This window comes from Arvicanthis niloticus, chromosome 14, assembly GCF_011762505.2.
Source record: "Arvicanthis niloticus isolate mArvNil1 chromosome 14, mArvNil1.pat.X, whole genome shotgun sequence".
NCBI classification, from domain to species: Eukaryota; Metazoa; Chordata; class Mammalia; order Rodentia; family Muridae; genus Arvicanthis; species Arvicanthis niloticus.
Genome location: NC_047671.1, coordinates 58,570,447 through 58,576,446, shown reverse-complemented (window position 1 = coordinate 58,576,446; position 6,000 = coordinate 58,570,447). Strand labels below are relative to the sequence as shown.

The 6,000-nt window shown below is 34.6% G+C and overlaps 1 pseudogene; it reads right to left on the bottom strand.

Annotated features, from left to right (window-relative positions):
• Nucleotides 1–317: 317 nt before the first annotated feature.
• Nucleotides 318–5,676, bottom strand: LOC117719643 (large ribosomal subunit protein uL30m pseudogene; annotated as a pseudogene).
• Between the last annotated feature and the right edge of the window lie 324 nt (nucleotides 5,677–6,000).

Below are 6,000 nucleotides of genomic sequence, written 5' to 3'. Positions count from 1 at the left end.
CACATCAACAAGCTCAATGGAGAGAAAGAGAAGGAGGGAAGGGTGAAGATTTGGGATAGCTTCTGATTTAGGATCTCATGCCCTTGAAGGATGGCTTACTGTGTGGAGTGATGGAAATGTCAGAGTGATGGTATAAAGAATAACTGGTAATTCAGTTGGGGTAGATTGAATTCAAAATGCATACAAAACATCTGAGGAGAAGGGTCAATTGCGTATTTGATAGAAAAACTGATATTTATTCATATATATGGTTAATATACACTTTAATGAGAATAGTTTCCTCAGCAACTGCATTTGTATTCTGAAGATATGTGGCATCAGGACTTTGCTTCCTGCCCAACAGGCTTCTAGATGCTACTGCAGGACCAAATCCCCAGTGCTTTTGAGACACAGGCTGGACATGTTTTCTTCTATGAGAAGTCCTTGTGGCAGCTTCAGGAGCTAGATAAATATCAAGTTTCAGTTTTGCCTTGATTAATGGGATATTCTTATGAATTTACAGACTGTGTGTCTTCTGTAGTCCACTATAGTCCAAGTATCTTGATTGTATCTTTTCCTCAGTGTTGATACCTTTTGGTACTTCTTACTCTTGTAACAGTGTGCAGTTTATGAGGGTTTTGGAGATCCCCACCATAGTTTTTCATGGTCTTCATGTCTAGTGTGTAACACTTTATCTGGGATTCTTGATATGGTAAATTTGTGAAGAATCTAATCTGTATCAATGAGAAATTTCATACCTTTCTTCAGAGTCCATACTCCGCGTGGAGGCCTCTAAAAAATAGTAAGCGCAAAACCCAAGCAATAAGTGTAGTAACTTTTCTCTTTAGAGTTGGCATGAGGCTTCTGTGTTCAGTCTGAACATCCCTCCCTCATCTGGAAGAAGCATAAGCACAAGTATATATTGATTACACATATTATTTCTGGAAAATATGATACATTTTCCAAACACAAATTAAAAAGAAGACAAATCTGTCATTTAATATATTTCAACATAAAAAGAAAAAGTATTGAGGGTAGGTCTGCTGCTTTCTGTACAAATGATAAATTCTGAACCCCAAGATCTAGTTGCCTCCTGACAAATGAATTTTCATGAACACAGTTTGGCCTTTGTGTAAACATTGCTTCCCAATTTGATGCTATTTTTAAATAAAAGGCTAGAGCCTCTGATTGGGCAGTAGAGAAATAAAGGCATGACCTGAAAATTGAGTAAGGGTTCTCAAGAGAGACCACAGGGAGAGGTATAAAGAAGACAGAGAGGGGGGTCTCCATTAAATGAGATGAATCAGGAACATGTGACTTAGAGAAATACATCCTGAAGACAGACTGATGGAGCAAAAGCAACCCAGGAGAGACCCAAACAGCAAGTAACAAGGGTCTTATTGCTAGGATTTAGGTGAGATAGCATATAATTTGCCCAATCTAGGTTTACAGCTTATAAACAAAATAGAACTCTTTTGTGACTTTTATACAGACTAACTAAAATATAATTCCTTTACAAAAAAAGAAATTCAAACATTTTCCCCTTAAAATAGCACCATAAGAGAAAAATGTTTTCTTAGTTCTTTCCCTATTGCAATGCTAGTTTCATGGCTGAAACCATTGTAACAAACATTAATAAAATAAGATTAATAAGATTAAAATAAGATTAATAAGAAAGCATATTACTTTATTTATTTATTTTTTCATTCTTTGAAATAATTTTAAGGTACATAAATCTTGCTTCAACCTCTTGAATGAATGGCAGCCAGGCCATCTTTATGTTTATTCATTTAAGTGTTTCTTACCATAGATTCTTCAGGATATAAGAACACTTGTAAGCAAGGGAAAACAAACAGAGAAAAAAAATCTGTGTTCACATAACAGGTACACACAAGTTTCTTGTTATTTTCTAAAACACATAGCATAAAACTTTTGTTAATAAAACTAGTATAATTTTAGTTAGAGATAAATTCAGATTATTTGACATACAGAAAGAACTAATGAGGGCTATGTGCAGGTTTACACAGGGGCTTAGAGAATTCATTCATTACTGTTGTCTGTGAATGGTTCTGGAGACACACCTTTATAGGCACTAAGAAAGACTAATTTCATTTTTTCTTTGTTTCTTCTTCCTGTCTTTCTTCTCCTTTTCTTCCTCTTCCTCTTCTTTCTCTAAATTAGGCCAATGCAAGGCCTATTTACTTTTCTATAGTCTTAAGGATTATTCAATGATTACTCCTCATATGTAAACATGATGGTATAATATTAATTTATTTTCACAGTACAGAAGATGGAAACTAAGACCATATCTTCTTTCCTACCTCTATCAGACTGTGTATAAACTCACATCACTGTCATCTTTATTCTTGAAATAATGTAAAACAAAGAAAAAAATGGATGTAATGGCAGTTTCATTTCTAAAGAAAGGAGTGACATTCATATATGTCAAAGATAAAAAATATATTTATACAAAAGCTTTTACAGACATTTTGGTTTTATGACTTCCTAAATATATAGCATCATTAAACTGGACAGTATGAATGCTGCAATGTGCTCAGATACTGTTTTTCCCTCATGGCCCCTATTTTCCCCAATGCCTAGAATATTTTTCTCATTGGAAACTTCTGATGGAGCTTATCCTCCTATATTAGTATCCTGTGGTGTGTGTGTGTGTGTGTGTATGCACACATATATGAATGTTCAATGGCAAAGGACAAAATCTTATCTTTGTAGCGAAAGTCACTCCATCTCAGTAAACCCCCACCAATTTTATAGAATTCTCCAAAATGTTGATGAAGACCTGGGTGAAAAAGTTTTACATTCAAGCTCTATTTTAGGCCACGTCAGATACATTTCAGTAAATGTTCTATGAGTAGCTTTCTAGTTCACAGTTTATTTGCTTGGAATAACTTGCAATAGATATGGTCACTTTTACAACCTGCAGTAGACTTTCTCAGGAAACAATATGCTTATTGACCGTTCAGAAATAAGAATGTTCTGTTTGCTGCTATACTTTTAAAATTTGCCCTTAAGTCAGTATGAATATCTTTCATCCTTAAGGTATGACACACTTCTGCCAAACTTCACTCATGGGTTATTGTCCACATGTCCTACTTTTGAGTTCATCTCTCTGGTGTGTACCACTGAGTGAATGAATGTCTGACTCTGTGAAGGAAGAGTGATGGCCAGAAAGAAGTATCTGTTGGGAGGTTTGACAAATGTTATCTTTGTTCATCTGTTTTGAATTTATAAAACAGCATACAGTTTGGATTTCTTCTTTCAGAGAGGACTCCAAGAATTTGATAAAGTTGAAATATTTTGGGGGAGGGTCAAGCAGCCAATCTGACATCCATGAGACACTTATTAAAAGAAAGGGTTTACTGAAGACAAGGTTAAGATAGGGAAACAGAAGTAATATTGGATTTAGGTTTTCTATTTAGCGATAGTGGTGACTCACAATTATGAAAGAATGTGCTCTGAGGTTTTAGGAGCAGCAACAGAAAAAAAAAAACAAAAAACAAACAAACAAACAAACAAAAACGAGGCCAAGTCCAGGATTACTTAAGGAGGTCCTTACTAGAAATTGAGGATAAAACTGGTCAGCAGGAAACTGCTTTGATTTTGTGATGTTGTAGCTATAGACAAGGTTTGCTTTCGAACTAAAGTTCCTATACACCAGATACAGTAATTCAGGTACACAAAGAGATAAACACATGATATTCATGATAGATGAGTAAGCACATGGAAGTGCACAGTAATAAGGAGAGACATGGGTGGTGATGCTCTATCCTGATGAAATTGCACTGTAGCTCTGGTTCATTTACTTTCATTGTTTCAGAGTATTATATTGGATGCATGTAAGAGAATGTTTTTATTATTTCCCTTTTAAGACAAATGCAGTCTCTCAATGGGTATATGCTGCTGTTGTTGATATAAATGCTACTGGCATAAAAGTTCTTGAATGTGTCCTTCTGTGATCATATACACATGTGAGGACTTTTTATAAAATTCATAGGTAAAAATGACAGGACTTGGTCTCAGGTATAAAAAAAAAATCATCTCATAATAAAAATTAGGCAAAAGTATTTGTCAAGGATTCTGTGCTAATAGCCACACTTACCAGGGCTACACAAACATATAGTTGTATTTATTTATTATGGGCTTTATTTCAGAAAAAGGCACTATTTTTATTCCAATTTGGGTGGCACCTTTTCTGTTTGCTTAATAATATTTTGAATATGTATCTTTTCCCATTTTCTATATTCTCATGCAATAGTCCCTTATGGTTTTAGTTTGTGTTTCTGTGGTGCTTAAGATTGTTTTCTGGCCATGTGCATGCTAATAAAACAGTCTTCTATAGAATCGTATCTCTTATCTATTTGGCTAACGTTTGTCTAGCAATGATTAGGAGATTAATTTTTATGCCAAGGTTCCCAAAGTCTTTCAAAGCTTTTCTAGATTCTTTTTTCATTTTCCTTTATAATCTAGAAATGTGAAATTTTAAGCAAAGTTTTAAAAAGGAACAATATAGGGTAGAGATCCAAATAAGTTTTTATAGTATAAAAATGTAATTGCTCTTGCAATCTCTTTACACTATATTCCTCAACCATCTAGGAGCTTAACTAATGTATGTCTCTGGAAAACTGATTTTATGTCTGGTTCTTTAAAGTTTCTTCCTTGTATTTTATAAGGTCTGGATATCTGAAAGTGTTATCACTCTTTTTTTGCTTAAAACTTATTATTTCTTATTGAACTTTGCTTTTGATCACATAAGTTAAAATATAATTGTAATGCTAAAATGAAAAAAAAAATGTTTTGGGATTTTGTTACTGAACCTATGAGTGTTTGTGGAAGTTGCCTATTTTAGCACTGCCTTTCCCTATATATAGGAGCTATGAATTTATTTCATCAAATATATTTTCCACTTATGATTTATAAGTTTGTCCATAAGATGCTTGCTGATTCTCTATTTCAAAAGATTAATGTGCAACTTTTGGAGCATCATAGTATATTAATTTATTTTTTACATTTTCCAATTATACATATACTAAAGAAATGCAATTTATTGCATATACTCATTTTATATCTAGCAATTTACTAAATTGTCATAATATTTTTCAATCCAAATGTCCTTAGGATGGATAATCTGACTATTTAAAAGAAGAGTTCAGAAGTCTTTGAAAAAGGAAGGCAAAAAGAGACAAGCTGGAAAATCTATAAGCCTTCCAGCCCACACTGTCCTAGTGATGGAAAAATTTACAATAAATGCCTCATGAATGGATTTTCACAAATCCAGCTTTTGTGTTTGTCCTTGGAATGTGTCTACGGCTAAGAAATAGTGTTCTGCTGTGTTCAGATACCAGGTGCCATTCTTGTTGGAATAAGGCTTTGGGGTTTACGATAGATAGAAAAGTAAAGTACAACACCTTTGCCCATTCCTCCATCCATACTTCAAAAGAAGCAGCTCTGTTTGATCCTCTTCCTCGAGTTCCTATTGACGGGACATCAATCATTTTATTTGTATACCACTTTTCAGAGCCTTAATGTTTTTTTACGGGGCCAGTCACATCCTAGTGCCTAACCCAGACTGACAAAGTCTCTGTTCAAAGGGCAGGCTTATCAAGTTGGCACTGCTTACCTTTCTCATGCAGACTGGTACTTACTGAATGGGAAATAAGGTGGAAGCTTGGGACCCATGTTGTCGTGCATCAAACAGGCTGCAGGCTGCTGGGAGACTGCCTGCAACAGGTAAGTAGGTGTACTGCATTTTCCATCAGCCTTTTGTAAGGAAATCAGTTACAAAACATACAGAACTTCAGGATGTAAAGTATTATTGAAGACAAACAACCTAAGAGGCAACACATAAAAAATAAGACTCACACAAGTTAGGTGTGTTTACATAAAATTAGATGCAAATATCACAAACTACAAAGTATACAAACATTCTATTAAAAAGTCATGCACCTCCCCCTCCCACTAACAAACACAGGAGCCATTGAGAGATAAATGGGTCAGGTATTC